Raw genomic sequence first — 17,789 nt, 5'->3', positions numbered from 1 at the left:
CAAATTTTCTATTTCTTCCCTTTTGAGTCTTGGAAATGTGTGGGTGTTTAGGAATTTGTTCATTTCTTCCAGGTTGTCCAGTTTGTTGGCACATAATTTTTCATAGTATTCCCTGATAATTGCTTGTATTTCTGAGATAGTTTTTGTAATAATTTCATTTTTATTCATGATTTTCTCTATTTGGTTCCTCTCTCTTTTCTTTTTGAAAAGCTTGGCTAGATAGAGGTTTATCAATTTTGTTTATTTTTTTCAAAAAAACAACTCTTGGTTTCATTGATCTGGTCTACTTTTTTTTGTATTCTATATTGTTCATTTCTGCTCTGATCTTTATTATTTCTATTCTTCTGCTGGGTTGGTGTGTCTTTACTGTTCTGCTTCTATTTCCTTTAGGTGTGCCATTAAAATTTATTTTTGTGGACTTTTCTTATTTCTTGAGATAGGTCTGGATTGCGATTTATTTTCCTCTCAGGACTGCCTTCGCTGCATCCTAAAGCGTTTGGATTGTTGTCTTTTCATTTTCATTTGTTTCCATATATTTTTAAATTTCTTCTATAATTGCCTGGTTGACCCATTCATTCTTTAGTAGGGTGTTCTTTAACCTCCATGCTTTTAGAGGGTTCCAGACTTTTCCTGTGGTTGATTTCAAGTTTCATAGCATTGTGGTCTGAAAGTGCGCATGATATGATCTCATTTCTTTTGTACTTAATAAGGGCTGTTTTGTAACCCAGTATGTGATCTATCTTTGAGAATGTTCCATGTGCACTCAAGAAGAAAGTATATTCTGTTGCTTTGGGATGCAGAGTTCTAAATATATCTGTCAAGTCTATCTGATCCAATGTATCATTCAGGGCCGTTGTTTCTTTATTGATTCTCTGTCTAGATGATCTATTCATTGTTGTAGGGGGAGTATTAAAGCCTCCTGCAATTACCACATTCTTATCAATAAGGTTGCTTATGTTTGAGATTAATTGTTTTACATATTTTGGTGCCTCTGAATTCAGTGCATAGACATTTATAATTGTTAACTTTTTCTGATGGATAGACCCTGTAATTATTATATAATGCCCTTCTTCATCTCTTGTTACAACCTTTAACTTATTGTCTAGTTTGAGATATATATGGCTACTCCAGCTTTCTTTTGGCTTCCAGTAGCATGATAAATAGTTCTCCATCCCCTCACTTTCAATCTGAATGTGTCCTCAGGTCTAAAATCAGTCTCTTGTAGACAGCACATAGATGGGTCTTGTTTTTTTTTTTTTATCCATTCTGATACAGTATGTCTTTTGGTTGGAGCATTTAATCCATTTACGTTCAGTGTCATTATTGAAATATATGGGTTTAAAGTCATTGTGTTATCTGTAGGTTGCATGTTTGTCATGATGTCTGTGTTATTTTGTAGTCCTTGCAACATCTCACTCAGAGAGTTCCCCTTAGGATCTCTTGTAGGGCTGATTGAGTGGTGATGAATACCTTCAGTTTTTGCTTGTTTGTGAAAACCTTTTTCTCTCCTTCTATTCTGAATGACAGACTTGCTGCATAAAGGATTCTTGGCTGCATATTTTTCCTATTCATCACATTGAAGATTTCCTGCCTTTCCTTTCTGCTCTGCCAAGTTTCAGTATATAGGTCCGCTACTACCCTTATGTGTCTACCTTTGTATGTTAGGGCCTGTTTATCCCTAGCTGCTTTCAGAATTCTCTCTTTATCCTTGTATTTTGCCAGTTCCACTAGTATATGTTGTGCAGAAGATCAATTCAAGTTACATCTGAAGGGAGTTCTCTGTACCTCTTGGATTTGAATGTCTGTTTCCTTCCCCAGATCAGGGAAGTTCTCAGCTATGATTTGTTCAAGTACACCTTGAGCCCCTTTCTCTCTCTCTTCTTCTTCTGGAATTCCTATGATAAGGATATCGTTCTGTTTGATTGGATCACTTAGTTCTATAATTCTCCCCTCTTGATCCTGGTTTTTTTTTTAATCTCTCTTTTTCTCAGCTACCTTATTTTCCATAATTTTATCTTCTAATTACCTATATTACCCTCTGCCTCTTCAATCCGCACTGTGGCCACCTCCATTTTATTTTGCACCTTATTTATAACATTTTTATTTCATCATGACCATTTTTTAGTCCCTTGATCTCTGTAGCAATAGATTCTCTGCTGACCTCTATGCTTGTCTCAAGCCCAACAATTAATTTTATAACTATTATCCAAAATCTTGTTCAATTATATTGCTTAAATTGATTTTGATCAATTTGTTAACTATCACTGCTTCCTGTAATTTCGTTTGAGGATGATTCTTCCATTTCATCATTTTGGCTAGTTTTCAGTCCCTTATACATTTTAAAAGCTTGTTTTGTTCTCTGTACCTGTTATCACTGGTATATTAAAGTGGGGTTATATACTGTCCAGGGCCTGGCCCTCCAGGAGGTGTTTTTTTTTCTTTCTCAGAGATTGTTACTTGCTCTCTATTGTTGTAACTTTGGTTATTTTATTGCCCTACTCATAATGATATTTTGGACCCCCTACTAGTGTGCTTTGATTTGTCCTTGGAGTAGCCCTGTGAAGTAAAACAGGCAGACAAACAGGAGCAACTACACACTAACACAGAAGCAAATAACACAAACAAACAAATAAACAAAAACAAAAACTAAAGACTAAAAAACAAAAATCCCAAAACACCAACTACAAGTAAAGAACAGGATGGAGCCAGTCCTGATGGAAGAGCACATAGAAAGAGAGAAATTACAGGAGTTGGGGAAAAAGAAAAAAAAAATAAACATTCACTAGGCAGAGAGACTACAAGTTTTAATCCAGAGAGAGAGAAAGGAAAATAAAGAAGGAAGTGGGGAAAATCAAATGAATATAAAGTTACCCAGACAGAGAAACTATATGGCTTGATTATTCCAGAGAGAGAGAAAGGTATGTAAAGAAGGAGGTGTAGAACATGTATGAAGACAATGGATTAAATATGTCTGTTTAGACAAACCAATAACCAGAGTAACCAGCCTAGGGGAGGGAAGAGAGAAGGAGAAATGAGGGGGAGACTATATCTATATATCCAGTATTGACCTAGAGTTAACCCAGGTAATGCTGCAGCACTAGTCTGGAGGAGCAGTGCACAGGGTCTGTCCAGCTCTGGTAGATACACAGTTACCCAGTGCAAAGGGGTGTGGTTTGGTGTAGTCTGGACCCATCTCCACTATGGGCCCCAGGATTGATCCCAGAGGCCCCACATTGGTGGTGGTTGTTGGGGGAAGTGGTGATCCCCCAGTCTCTTTTCCACAGAGCATAACCCAGTGGAGTCTGAGTTGTCCTCACTGTGCTGCGGGTGCAAACAGGGCAGTCCTTCTGGCTCAACCAACTCCCCTGACCCTGCGCTTGGCTAGGATTCAACATCACACTCTGTGCACTCTGGCACTGGGGAACTGCTTCTCAGTGTGGCCCAATATGTTGTTCTGTCTGGCTTTGTCTGTGTCACAGCACTTCAGGAGAGGACCACCTTCTCCTACTGTGGACTGCAGCACCGACCTGGCTGCCGAGCCCCGGGGGTGGCAGATGCAGGCAGAAACAGGCAGGCTTTGTCTATTCCCACAGCAATCCAGGGAGTGGACCGCTTTCTCCTCCTGTAGACTGCTCCACTGAACTCACCACTGAGCCCCTGGGGAGGCGGGCGGGTGGCAGATGCAGTCAAGCTTTGTCTTTTCCCCCAGAACTCCAGGGAGAGGGCCACCTACTCCTACTGAAGACTGTGCCCTTGGCCCAGCCACTGAGTCTGGGGGTGGAGGATGCAGGCAGGCTTTGAACTAACACACAGCCTTCCAGGCAGAGGACCACTTTCTCCAGCTGCAGACTGCGCCCCTGACCTACCACCGCAACCAGGGTTGGATTCCCTCCTCCCTGGGTGCTCGAACAGGGAGCCAGCCCCAGTCCAAAGAAAGACCCATGGTTAGAGATAGGATCCCTCTCAGTCTCAGTCCAAGGTCTTTCTCCTGTCTAGATACAGTCCTACACTTCCCTAGCCACTCTTTTTGTTCCCTTCATCTCTCCGCAGAAAGGGTCCCTCCCCTCAGTGCCCACGCGGCCTTTTTAATCTCCCCCTGTTTGCAATCACCCCATTATCTTTTCTCCAGTTTTCTCATTTTCTTCCTGGTAGATTCAGTCTCTTTTCCTCCCAGGCTCTGGATTCAAAGTCCTTTGGCTTCAGAAGTTCTTTGTTTTACAAAATATACAATTTGGATGGAAGAGGCATTACATAAAGTATGCTGTTGAAAAGGAAAGTTTAAAGGCCAGTGGTCCTGAAAACTCACCTGTAATGAGCAATAAAATAATAATGGGTCATCATCTGTTGTTAAGTTCAGAAAATTTGTAAACTCATAAAAAGAAATGAATACAAAGCACCAATTATTTCTATGTATGAGAATTGAAGAGCTGTTATTACTGAAAACTTGAAAGTGCAATGGAGTAAATAATAAATTAAAAAGCTTCTGACTTAGGAATGAGATCCTATCTTTCTATGAAGAAAAAGTGAATAGGTGGGTGAAGGGATGGGTTGTGCAATTTTCTAAGATAACCCTGGGAATATCAAATTCAGGAATTTTATATAATGGATGTGACAAACTGTTATGTGCACAATTAAAATATAACAGCAGCACAAAATTTGAGGCTAATTTTACTCATAGGTAGCAAAAGGCTACAGTGTACCTATACCATTTTGGGGAGAAAATATTTGTACAAAACAAACCCACATGTGCAAATGCATAGTTTTTAATCAGTGCAGCATATTATCATGTTAAATTAGCAACTGCATGTTGTTTAGGGAAGAAACGGACAGACATTTTCAAAAATCCTTTGAAACCTATGCTCTGTATTCTCCGTGGAACAAGACTAACATTCTTAAACTCAGTGCTTTAGTCTGCAGTTTTCCCCATTCTGCATTAGGGATTTTGATTTCATGCTCAGAAGAACTGAGGCAGATCGAAATTATTCAGAATTTGGAAAAATAAGGAAGCTTCAATTAATGGGATGCTGGCAGGCAGCCTCTACAGTGCACATTTTACTCCCGCATACATTTTGTTTGTGCATATTATTTCTTTTACCTTTTAAAAAGATGATCATAGTTTAGTAATGAAAGAATGCTTCTGAACAGAATTCAATAGGGGAAGTATGCAAATCCAATTTTAGAAACAAAGATGAACTGCTGACATATTTGATCAAGGCAAGTTCAATTTGAAAACCAAACAGTGTTTCCCTCAATGTGTGGCAGACCTAATTAAACTTAAGTTTAATATTATGGAGGATAGATAAACAGCTCTCTGTGCTTAATATATGTGTGTGTGTGAGGAGGCATGGAATAAAGAATACGTTTGGATTCTCACTTGGGGTGTTGGTGAAGGAACTTGATAGGTTATATCAAAAGGAGTTGAAACCTTTGTTCCATTTTTTTCTCAATGGTAGTATGACATTAGTTCTTGGTTCTTAGCCAGATTTCAGGACAACTACTGGACATAGAATCATAGAATACATAATAATATAACAATGTTAGAATTCAAAAAATTCTTAAAGAGTTTTTATTATTTCATTTTATTACAGGAGCATAATGTGTAGGTGATACAAATTTCCACAAAATAAATTTAAGAAAAATATTTCTGATTAGATAATATATTTATTATGAGAAAAATGAACAAATGGTATGGTTTTATAGCCATTTGTGTCTTAGGAAGGTTTCAGAAATAATCAGTTTGAGAAGTGAGAAGAGACCACCTATTCAGGGCTACATTGTTATTCGTAGTGAAGTTGTGTCATTATTCTAGGCATGGCAATTCTATACTGCAGCCATCTCAACATAGACAAACTTTGTCCAAAGTTGAACATAAAGGTAAAGTCATATTTCAAAGAGGGAGCATATAGAAATTACTAAGTGCATAGATGCATGAAACTGATACTCCAGAATGTACCAGATGAAAATATGTAGTTCATAGCCTTCAAGATAAGCTCTTCTTAAAATAATATTTCCTTTAATTTGGGTCGTGAATGCAGCTATATCTTTTAGAGTAAGGTGTTAGAAGATGTTGAATAAGCAACTGGAGAAGACAGCAGAGGCAAAGGTTACCTTAGCAGGTTGCAAAGTAATAAGCAGGAGGAGAGTTCTAAGAAAAATCTACATTAAAATAATAGAACGTAATATTAATCTAGTGCACTCAAAGATCAATGGAAACAATAAGCTTTTTGTTTTGTTTTTAATATCAGACACTTTATTACAAATGAAAAAAAGTAAATACACTAAGAACTGTACATCAAATGAAGAAAGGAATGTGACTTGGAGAAAGGGAAACTTCCAAATCAATTAGCAGAATATTATCAGGGAAAACTGACCCTATTTCTGAATAATGTGAAACTTCTTGAAATTGGCAAGCCATGGCTTGGTGGCCATATTCACTGAGCAATATTTGTTATTCATTTCTGGGCTTCTGACACTTCTTTTTTATGATGCTTCCATACCGAGTGGCAACTCTTGCACATTGATCTTTTATTTTACATTATTTGTTCTGGACTTTTTTTTTGTTTTTTTCAGTTTTTGAAATAACACAGCATTTTATGCAATAGTAAATTCTCTAAAAGGCAACTTGCAGGATGATTGCTGTATAAAAGGGCTAAGCTTGAAATAATGCCTATTAACGCCACTGACTTAGCAGGAATGTCTCCACTTTGTTCAGTACACATTTGTTTTTTTTAATTCATTCCACTAGGAATTTTGTCTCTGACTTTGGGGTTATAATCTTCTATTCTCTTCTATTCTACTATCAGTTTGACAATAAATGTTACTTTCACAGAAAAGCCTAAAATTCAGAGAAAAGCCTGTCTTTTAGGCTGCCTTGAAGGGACTATGGGTCTGTCAGTAGTGGGAAGAAAGATTGCATTGGGATAATGGATGAATATTTTAACTGGGTAAAAATGAGCTTTTTTTATAAATGAGAATCATCTGGACTTGGTTGTTATTCTTGTTTTAATTTCAGGAAGAACATTCACAATATTTTCTTCTATCTTTTTTGCTTTATTATAAATTTATTCTCTCACTATCGGTAGCAAGAAAGCAGTTTTGAAGAATTGGTTTTGATGATTTATCAACATTTACATACAAAAACAATTCACCAAATAAATTTCTACAATCAGGTATAGAAAACAGGCAACTGACTTTTCTAATGATTAACTACTGAGCAACATTAAAAATATTATTCAAGAAACAGCTTTTTTCTTTCTCTCACTATTGTCAAAAAGGTCTACTTAATAGCAATTATTCAAAGGCAGTAAGAGTGAAATGCAAAAGTTTTAATGAGAAAAGAAACTGTGCAGAAACTCCATTATTTACCATTACACAGTAGCCCTGCCACATTTCTTCAGGACCAATACTTTGGAATGCCTTCAGTCATGATTAACTACATCAAAAGTCAAGGCATCTGCCATCTATGTTCATATCACAATCATGCCCACTTGAGGCAGAGTATAGAGATGGGAGAAGATAAGCATATGCTCATAAATAAGGCTTCTGTGAAAAACTATATTGACAGGGCATTTACATTTTGGAAAAAAGTCCCAATTGAAGGTTTGCAAGCATTGTAAAACATCCCTCAATACTCTGCATGGGTGTCTAAATTCATTTAACCAGCAGATTGCTTTTACCCATTAAAATAGAAAATATTTTAATGAATATGTCAATTGCAATTACAGCAATGCTATTTATTTGCTAGTGTTTATTTCATATAAATATCATTTCCACTTCCTTTTTTAACCTAAGTTCTAACAATAGAATAAAATATTCTTATATTTAACAACTTTTAATTATTATTAATATTTTTCTGAAATTTTGGGAGCTTTGAAAAGAAAAAATAAAAAAAAAATTTCATGGTACTTTTAGGTTCAGGAAGTTGTGAAAATTTTAGCAGAATGTCTGATCTTGAAAGTATTCCAGCTAACTTCTGAGAGTCATGAAAGAGCTCTTGATTTTAGAGAAGTTTTATATTCTTAGTAAACACCCATTCTTCAGAGTCCCAGACTAAATGGAGCCAACATTGACTCCTTAGAATTCTCTTTATCCATAGTCTTTCTTGATAAGTGGGCTTGAATCAAAACAATTTGATATTATGAATTTATGCATGTGCAAATGTCAACATATCCCCTTCCTAAGCCCAGCCAAAAACTATTGCCAGTAATGATTTTCTCACTTTCTGGACAGATCATATATTCTAATTGCATATTGATTTAAATGACTTTAAAATGTTTTTTTTTTAAGTTAAATTCCAAAATCGCTTACGCAAGGAATTTTAAAGAATTGTTGGCTTCTTAAATGTATGTTAGAAGTAGAGAATGTTAAGTAATCCATATATATTCTTGGAGACTGGTTCACTGGGGCTTGCTCTAGTCTTTATACATGATGCTGAAGAGGCCCGAAGGAATATAGGTGCTTTCCCAGAATGTCAGGATACAGACCAGTGCGTATTGCCTGGGTAACAAGGATGGTGGCTCTCTCAGAGGAAATTTGAATGGTGTTATTTTTCCCATAATCCATCAGATGTGTGTTCTCATATATTTTATAATTTTAGTTGACTGCTGACATTAATTCCATAAAGAGTCCAACATTCTGTGAGGATTCTCATTTTTTCTGATCAATTTCCTCTGAAATTCTGTGCCACCTGTCACAGGTGTCAGGCTCTTTTGAGGTAAAAGTAGAGTTTTAAATACCAAAAACATCTAAATGTGCAAAGTAGTGCCTTAAATATACTTACATTAAGTTAATAAACTCTATACTTTAATGGGAGACACTGATCAGTAGTCATTGAGATAAGTTAATGGACTCTAGTGTCACAGACTACAATTTAAAAAAAATACCAGATCTATCATTATAATCTTTATCATCACTATCACTGTAAATTTATATTTATTGAGCACCCACCATGTTCCTGATATTATACTAAGAGTTGGAAGAACATATTGCAGTAATACTCAAAATATACATTTATTTGTGCACATTAGGCCTTCATGTATATTAGGAACTGAATCAGAAACACATAAATCAAGTACTATTGAATAGTGAAATATCAGTATAAAAAGAGCAGAGATTGTTATTGATATATTAGTATAGCTTTATATTTTCTTTCAATATTTCACCTTTTTGGGGAAGAAGTTACTGGTAAATGTGCTGGGTCTGAGCAAGCAGATGAGGAAGAAAAAAAATAAAGAATCGGGAAGTAAGCTATGGGAAGTGTAAAGGAAATGCAGAGTAAGGGGAAGATACGACTTCTATGCAGTGCAGTTTCCACCAGGACTTCTTTTTCCTTTTCTTGATAATTTTTTGTTTCTCCCCTATTCGGCACAGTCTCCCAGATGTCGCTTTTTGTGACTACTGTCTCTGATAGCCATGCAACGATCAAATACTCTGTGGTATCAATAGGGAGAACTGGATGGAGGAATGTTTCTCTGGGAGCTTGTACCCAGAGAAAAATTCACTTATTTGATATCAGATCTGGGCCAGTCCTGAGAAGCATTTTTTCTTTGATTTTTGTAAACAATATTTGAATGATTTGGGGCTACAGAATAGTATAGTGGAAAGAGAACAGGCTTTAGAGTCAGTCAAACAAATTCGGGTTATGTAGCCATGAGCAAATTACTTAAACTTGCTTAAGTATCAGTTTCTTTATCTGAAGATATAATAAAAAATAGCACCTGCCTCAGACCATGGTCATTAGGATTCCTCATAATAACAATATACAATGTTAAATCTAGTGCATAGAATATAGTGAAAACTAAGTAAATATTAGTTCTAGTACATGTATTTTAATAAGAATTTTTAGGTAGTCTGTGAATTAATAACTTGAATGTTTATACATGTAATATGGTAATGTTGTCCATATTTTTGTTTCTGCTGTGCATGAATATTTTAACTATAATATTTAAAAAGGCTAAACATGAAGAGGATAATAGCTTTGTATTAATTCTGTGATTTTTTTCCTGGGGAAAAAAAAACAGAAAGGATGAGATCAAAAGATCATGAATATATTATACTACCAAAAGGATCAGCCAACTGAAAAGTTGAGAAGCACTATATTAGAAGATCATAACCCAAGTAGACTTGTAGATTTGCATTTTTATTCCTGGTCCTATACTATAAAAATAAACTCTCCTAAAAATGGAATTACATCAAAATAAAAAATTATGTTAAATATGGCTTTGGAAATATTTGTGGGATAGACACAAAATGTACTCATCTCTGTACTAGGTCAATAATATGATTACACTATTGACATAGTCTCAGGTCCACACTGCTTTGCAAACATGATCTGAAACCTGTCCAATTTTTTGATTGTTTTAAATTTGTTTTTGTATTAAACATCATTTAGAATGATTGGTCTATTGATTGGACTTGGAACTATATATTTTTACAATAGCTTTTGTCAGTATTTATTTGTATTTATTGCAAATTGTTTCAGAATTACTACTTGTTTTATATGTGGTTTGAGGCAAGTTGTTTCAACCTTCAAGGCCTCATTTTCTTCCTATGCTCATGATGTGTGAACTAAACAATTTTACATCTCTGTCATTTCATAATTTGATGATTCGAAGTATAATCCTGCAGAATTATACTTGGTAAGAGTGATAGAATAAACCAAAAATTTTTGAATACAATTCAAATAACAATACATGTTTTTTGAAAGCCCTTTAAAATTATAAAGAACCATATAAGAATAAGAAATTATTAAACTTTAATCAGTTTAATTTAAGAAATAAATAAAAAGGTTAAACACAAGCCTTGAATGTGACTAGAATCAAATTTAACTACCCTTTTGGACATACCAGTATTTGCTTTTCATACTATTTACTCTCTAATAGGTATAACAGGTTGTGGTAATAATGGTAATAGCAGCAGCAGCAGCAGCAGCAGCAGCAGCAATACCTACTATTAGTTGAACATCCACTGAGTATCAGTCATTCATGATATGTATGTATATATTTATATCTGTCTCTCTATATACATATATGTCTTAAATTTTAAGGTAGGTAGCATCGTCCTCAGCTTACTGATGGAGAGGAAACACAAGAGAATACAGGTTGACATCTTGCTTACATTTTAAAATTAGCCAATGCCACATTTGAGATTCTATTCTCAGACCATTTCACTTCATTCAAGGTGTACTTTTTAATCACGCTCTTGAGGCCACCAAATGTCTCCTTTCACTTATTTATTATTTTCCTCCTTCCCCTTCTACTCCTACAACTTTTGTTTGTTTTAGATTCCTGGTTTTTAAAACTATTGACAAAAAAACACAGCTTGAAGCTAAAACCTCTACAAAGTGACTTGCTCTGGTCAAATGCTGAGTTATGAGAATATGGATTGCAGAAAATTCATAGATTATATTTTATTATATATTGCAATGTTTGCATGTTCCTCTTACTCTGGTACCTTCTCTCTATATATTTTTAAAGAAGACAGTCTTAAATATGCTTAATATACCTAGTAAACACTTTCAAGATATTACTTAAATAGGCATAATTGAAAGAGAGGTACATTTAATTTCAAACGTGAGCACATAAACACATTCACATTTTATTTTCTTTTGCTTCTGGGAAGGCCTGGGCCAGATTTGCTGATTGAAATTTTATGTTTCCCAATTTATCAAATATTTACCAATGACATAATGGGCTTTTTACAGGAGATATGTTAGGCTAGTTGAGACATTGGTTCATGGCACATAGCTACTGTATCTCACAACTGTGATAATGGTCAGTGAGATTTATTTTCTTCCTAAAGTCTGAATTCAAATTTCAATTGAAAAAGTTGAATTGGAAATCAAAATTATTTTATCATTCTGACATTGAAGTTGATCTTTAAGAACAATGCATGAAGGAAGATTAGGGATATTAATGGATTATTCAGACTAAACTCAAACAATAAACATTTATTATAATTTGGTAAAAACTAATATTTTATGGAGGAATTAGAATATCCCTTGAATACTCCAGGAGATGTTTATACTCATTAACATGAGGGGGAAACTATCAGCTTTTTAGTTTAATAAAAAGTATTATTTGGGATTTGGAATAGTGAAAATACTGTGACACTGTACTGGAAGTATGAAAGTTCAAGTGGCTGTTTCATTCTTTGGTGACTCCATGTGGGTTAAATTCAATTTGTCGTTTATCTTTGCTTCTCTCCTCCTTCTGGCATCTATTTCCATTGTTGATTTCCTTTTCCATTCTTCTCATCCATTCACTCAACAACCTTTGTCTTAGCATGAATTGTGACTTGGTCACCAAGTTGATGTTAGGAATTTGAAATGAAAACAAGAGAAAGCAAAACAAAAAGTCTACCCTTAAGTAGTTTTCTGCATCACGCCACTATTTATTCATTCAATAAAAATTATGCTAATTATATGTGTGTCCACTTAAGTCTCGAGGCTATTTGTGACCGAGAAGTAGATTTCCTTCAATTTCTTATAGTTTTGTGACTTTTTCTTCAATTGGTTCTTGTTCTGGAAAGAATTGCTAATGACCAAGGAAAAGAATTTTTCTGCATGTGGAGCACACTAACCAATATTGGAAAATATACAATTATAATTTACTCTGTCCAAATAAAATATTGTTTTTATAATTTTGAATTTTTCAAAAGCCATGCTTCTTTTCAATTTGACCTGAGTAGATAGACTCAATCGTAAACTCAATGTTGGTATATTTATATCATATCAGGTAGAATAATAGATTCATAGGACTGGAATATATCTTGAAAGGAAATTTTATCTTAAGCATGGCTTTCTATAAAGATCATTCTCACATTATCTAAAAGATAGAAATGGAACCCAGAATATTTTTCAGTAAAATATTCTAACCTTCTAATCCCTCAACATTTATTCTTATTGTTTTAAAAGACCAAAAAGACACAGCATTTGTCAACTTGGAGACTTAATTCCATCTGACATTTTGTCTTTAGAGGAGGTATCCAAAAGTGTTTAATAATAAATCTGAAGGAAATCTCTTTTCATATGTTTGAAGGAGAAAATATAGACACATTAGGTAGGAATCTATTCTTTTTGTAGCCAAATGATGCCCTCATTCTATTTAAGCTTATGCATTATCTTAAGTGTAGGGAGTTAGTTCCACTGAAACATCATTAATTCAGCTGACACCAAGGACTTTCTCCTTTCACAGTATAATTAGCTTTATTTTAATATATGTATTATAGGGGCACCTGGGAAGACTCTTAGTTTCAACTCAGGTCATGATCTCGCAGTTCATGAGTTTGAGCCCTGTGTAGGGCTCCATGCTGACAGTATGGAGGCTGCTTGGGATTGTCTCTCTCTCCCTCTTTCTCTCTGCCTCTCCACTGCTCATGTTCTCTCTTGCACTCTCTCTCACAATAAATAAACTTAAAAAATTATGTATTATAATTTTTAAGGGGCTATAAGAGGCAATATGGATGGATCAGCACACTGCTTCTCTGTTACTTGAAGAAACATCTGCAGTACTAATAGTTTCAGTTGTATAATTTCTTTATAAAGAATAGCCCATGCAGGGCACCTGGGTGGCTCAGTCGGTTAAATGCCGGACTCTTGGTTTTGGCTCAGGTCATGATCTCACAGTGTTGGAATGGAGCCTCACATAAGACTCTGTGGTAACATCGTGGGCTTGGGATTATCTCTCTCCCTCTCTCTCTGACCTTATCCCACTCATGCATGAGCACATGCTCTCTAAATAAATAAGTAAATAAATAGCCCATGCAACTGTGGCATTAGAAGATGTCTACTGTAACACATATATTTATTTGGTATAAATCCCTTGTATTTACACAATATTTGATAAGAAAATCATAAATACCAAAAAGTCCCCTTCCTTTTAGTTATCATGTAAGGTCAATGAAGTCACTTTTCACCCACCAATGTTCTTGAAACATCTCCAAAGATAGGCACTCATTCTAATTCCAATGACGACTTTACAATTGCTATTTGTGTCACCAATTTACTTAAGCTAGCCATACTCAGCAAAAGGAAGGCATATTTTCCCATGAAATCAATGCCAGGCATTATGTTTTACATCTCCCCAAAATTAGTACTTTGGGAGATGAGTTACAGTGGTATCCGTCATTAGCATCTTCCATCAGATCAGATTGATTCTGATAGTTAAAACTGTCTTACCAATCACAGACATGTGAACACAGCTGTTTTCCAAAGTGCTTGCAGTTTAAATATTTATTTACCTTTATTTCCAGTCTAAGATGCTACAGTAACCTATTGATTTCCTAGAAGCTATGTTCTTTTGTTTAGCTATTTCCTGTGCTTTTATTAATTGGTGTGTTGTCAATCGTAAATTACTCCACAAGAGTAGTGCTTTATCTATTTTATCTAAGAACTTGAAGTTTACATAATTTCCCTCTGATATTATTAAAGAAAAAGTCTCTATTATTTTGCCTAATTTCTTAATTTTTATTATTTTTTAAAAAATTAATTTATTTATTTTGGGAGAGAGAGAGAGGAAGGGAGGGAGAGAGAGAGAGAATGTACATACACAAACAGGGGAGGGACAAAGAGAGAGGGAGGAGAGAGAATTCCAAGCAGGCTCTGCACTGTCAGCATGGAGCCAAAAGTGGGGCTCGAACCCACAAACCATGAAATCAATACCTAAGCCAATGATTTCCTCATATTTTTAGTTATAATTGAAAGACAGCATTGATATAGTAGAGAAAACTTATTTATAAATTTTAAGGCTTATATTTTTGTCTTGTCTTGGTTGCTAAGTATTTGAATGACATCACATAACTTTTCAAAACCTTAGTTTCCTGCTTTTCAGATAATAACACAGCCATTAAAGTTCTTTGAATAGCAATACATTATATTAAATATGAGACAAGATTTTTAACATTGCCTTGAAAACCTTCTGCATTATTTGTGCTTTCTTTCCCCCTAAAAGTTTAGTAAATTCTGCCTTTGTTTTCTCTTCTATTTCTCTTTCCCTATAATGAAGGAAATGATAATATAACGTCTGGAATTATCTTAATTCTTCTTCAAAAATTATAATCCCTAAATTTTGCAGTTTGCAAAAAGTTCATTATTATGCTTATATTTGAAACACAGATATTCTCTAAATGTTACAAAGCTACTTCTGTCTTAACAAATAGATATTATGAGATAAAATGATAGGAGGGGCTATGTTCTTTCTGTAGAGTGAGATACAATTTCTGGAAAGTAGAAACATTTTTCTTCAGCTGCTTCTCTTCCACTCAGCCTGGCAAGTGCTTGTGGGGCATGGCATTTTACGCTCTATCTGTGTTCTACTGTTTGTTTTGCTATATGGTCTCTGATGAAAAAGTCTCACTCTGGAACCATTTTGTCAACAGGAAAATTTGGCAATGTAAATAATTGTGTCATTCTTTTCAGTTTAATGGAACCGGGGCTCCACCTTCTTCAAATCCTTTGCTTAATTTATATACTAAATATCTCATTTTGTTCTAATTGAAGATATCAACAAAATTCCACTCAGGAGATGAAAGAACTGTGAGATCTGTTGGCAAAGGAATTCTTAGACTGAAGAGTTGTCATTTCCTCATTCATTTGCCAGATTAAATTGACTTAAAATAAGGTACCTTGTAGCATGTGGCATAGCTAGACAGGAGTAAGGCTTTTTTTAATGTTTATTTATTTTTGAGAGAGAGAGAGAGAGAGAGAGAGAGAGAGAGAGAGAGAGCGCACAAGCAGGAGAAGGCAGAGAGAGAGAGCGAGACACAGAATCCAAAGCAAGCTCCAGGTTCTAAGCTGTCTGAACAGAGTCCAATGTGGGATTGAACTCACGAACCATGAAATCTTGACCAGAGCAAAAATCCAATGCTTAACTTTCTGAGCCACCCAGGCACCCTTGGAGTAAGGCTTTTAAATTTATTATTTTGTATATTATTTTGCTTTCCTGTTTGCTCCACTCTGGGCACAAGTATCCTGACTACACTGTCAATTGGGATCCAAGTAGTGTAGATATCATTTTAATTTTGAAGGAATCATTTGATTGTAAGTCACTTATTTCACTTCAGATACAAAGAACATTTGTTGAAAGAATACTATAGGTTGTATGCTGAACATTCATCTTCCCAGCATATCAGCCAGAAATAGTAGGGTCAGTTTTGATTCCTCCCTCTTTCTCCTACCTTACATCTGATTTATGAGGAAATAGCATTGATTTAAATCTGACCACTTCTTACATGTCCAGTGCTATAACTCTAATCCAAGCCATGATCATTTCTCATTTGTACTTGTCTCTGTGCTTCACCCTTGGCTTTATAGTTTACTCTCAACACAGCAGCTATTATAATTATTTACATTTAAATTAGATCAAATTACTCTGTTTTGGCGCAGTCGGTTAAGCGTCCGACTTCAGCCAGGTCACGATCTCGCGGTCCGTGAGTTCGAGCCCCGCGTCAGGCTCTGGGCTGATGGCACAGAGCCTGGAGCCTGTTTCCGATTCTGTGTCTCCCTCTCTCTCTGCCCCTCCCCCGTTCATGCTCTGTCTCTCTCTGTCCCAAAAATAAATAAACGTTGAAAAAAAATTTTTAATTTTAAAACTGTGTTTCACTTTATTGCACTTTGTGGGTACTGTATTTTTAAATTTTATTTAATTTTTGTGCTCGCTTCAGCAGCACATATACTAAAATTGGAATGATACAGAGAAGATTAGCATGGATCCTGTGCAAGGATGATGTGCAAATTCATGAAGCATTCCATATTTTTTCTTTTTTTTTCTATGAAGCCAGCATTACATTGATTCCCAACAACTAAGCCCCAATAAAGACAGAGACCCCACTAAAAACGAGAATTAGAGGCCAATATTCCTGATGAACATGGATGCAAAAATTCTCAAAAAGATGCTAGCAAATCGAATTCAACAGTTTATTAAAAGGATTATTCACCGTGATCAAGTGGGTTTCATTCTTGTGTTGCACGGCCAGTTCAACATTTGCAAATCAATCAGTGTGAAACATCACATTAATAGAAGAAAGGATAAGCATCATATGATCCTGTCAATAGATGCAGAAAAAAGCATTTGACAAAATACATCCTTTCTTAATAAAAACTCTCAAGAAAGTCAAGATAGCAGGAATATATGTTAACATCATAAGTGCCATATGTGAAAAGCCCACAGTGAATATCATCCTCAAAGGGGAAAACTGAGAGCTTCCCCCTGGCATCAGGAACATGACAAGGATGTCCACTCTCACCACTGTTGTTCAGCATAGAGTTGGAAGTCCTAGCCTCAGCAATCAGACAACAAAATGAAATAAAAAGCATCCAAATAGGCAAAGAAGTCAAACTTTCACTTTTCACAGATTACATGATACTCTACACAGAAAACCTGAAAGACTCCACCAAAAAGCTTCTAGAACCACTACATGAATTCAGCAAAGTCACAGGATACAAAGCCAATGTACAGAAATTGCATTTCTATACACCAATAATGAGGGGCAACAGAAAGAGAAATCAAGTAATCAATCCCATTTACAATTGCACAAAGAACCATAAAATACTTAGGAATAAACCTAACCAAAGAGGTAAAAGATCTTTAAGCTGAAAACTATAGAAAACTTATGAAAGAAATTGAAAACACAAAGAAATGGAAAAACATTCTATGCTCACGGATTGGAAGAACAAATATTGTTAAAATGTCAATACTACCCAAAGCGATCTACACATTCAATCCAATCCCAATCAAAATTGCACCAGCATTCTTCTCAGAGCTAGAACAATCCTAAAATTTGTATGGAAACAA

The 17,789-nt window shown here is 35.3% G+C and overlaps 1 non-coding gene across 1 annotated transcript; it reads left to right on the top strand.

The window, feature by feature from the left end:
- The first annotated feature begins 16,646 nt into the window (after window positions 1–16,646).
- On the top strand, window positions 16,647–16,753 carry LOC113597524 (U6 spliceosomal RNA). The gene has a single exon (XR_003418297.1). It is a non-coding gene; the product is annotated as a U6 spliceosomal RNA (small nuclear RNA).
- The last annotated feature ends 1,036 nt before the right edge of the window (window positions 16,754–17,789 follow it).

The sequence above is a fragment of the Acinonyx jubatus genome, chromosome X (assembly GCF_027475565.1).
Source record: "Acinonyx jubatus isolate Ajub_Pintada_27869175 chromosome X, VMU_Ajub_asm_v1.0, whole genome shotgun sequence".
Classification (NCBI taxonomy): domain Eukaryota; kingdom Metazoa; phylum Chordata; class Mammalia; order Carnivora; family Felidae; genus Acinonyx; species Acinonyx jubatus.
The sequence above is the reverse complement of the archived record's forward strand: the minus strand, read 5'-3'. Positions and strand labels throughout refer to the sequence as shown.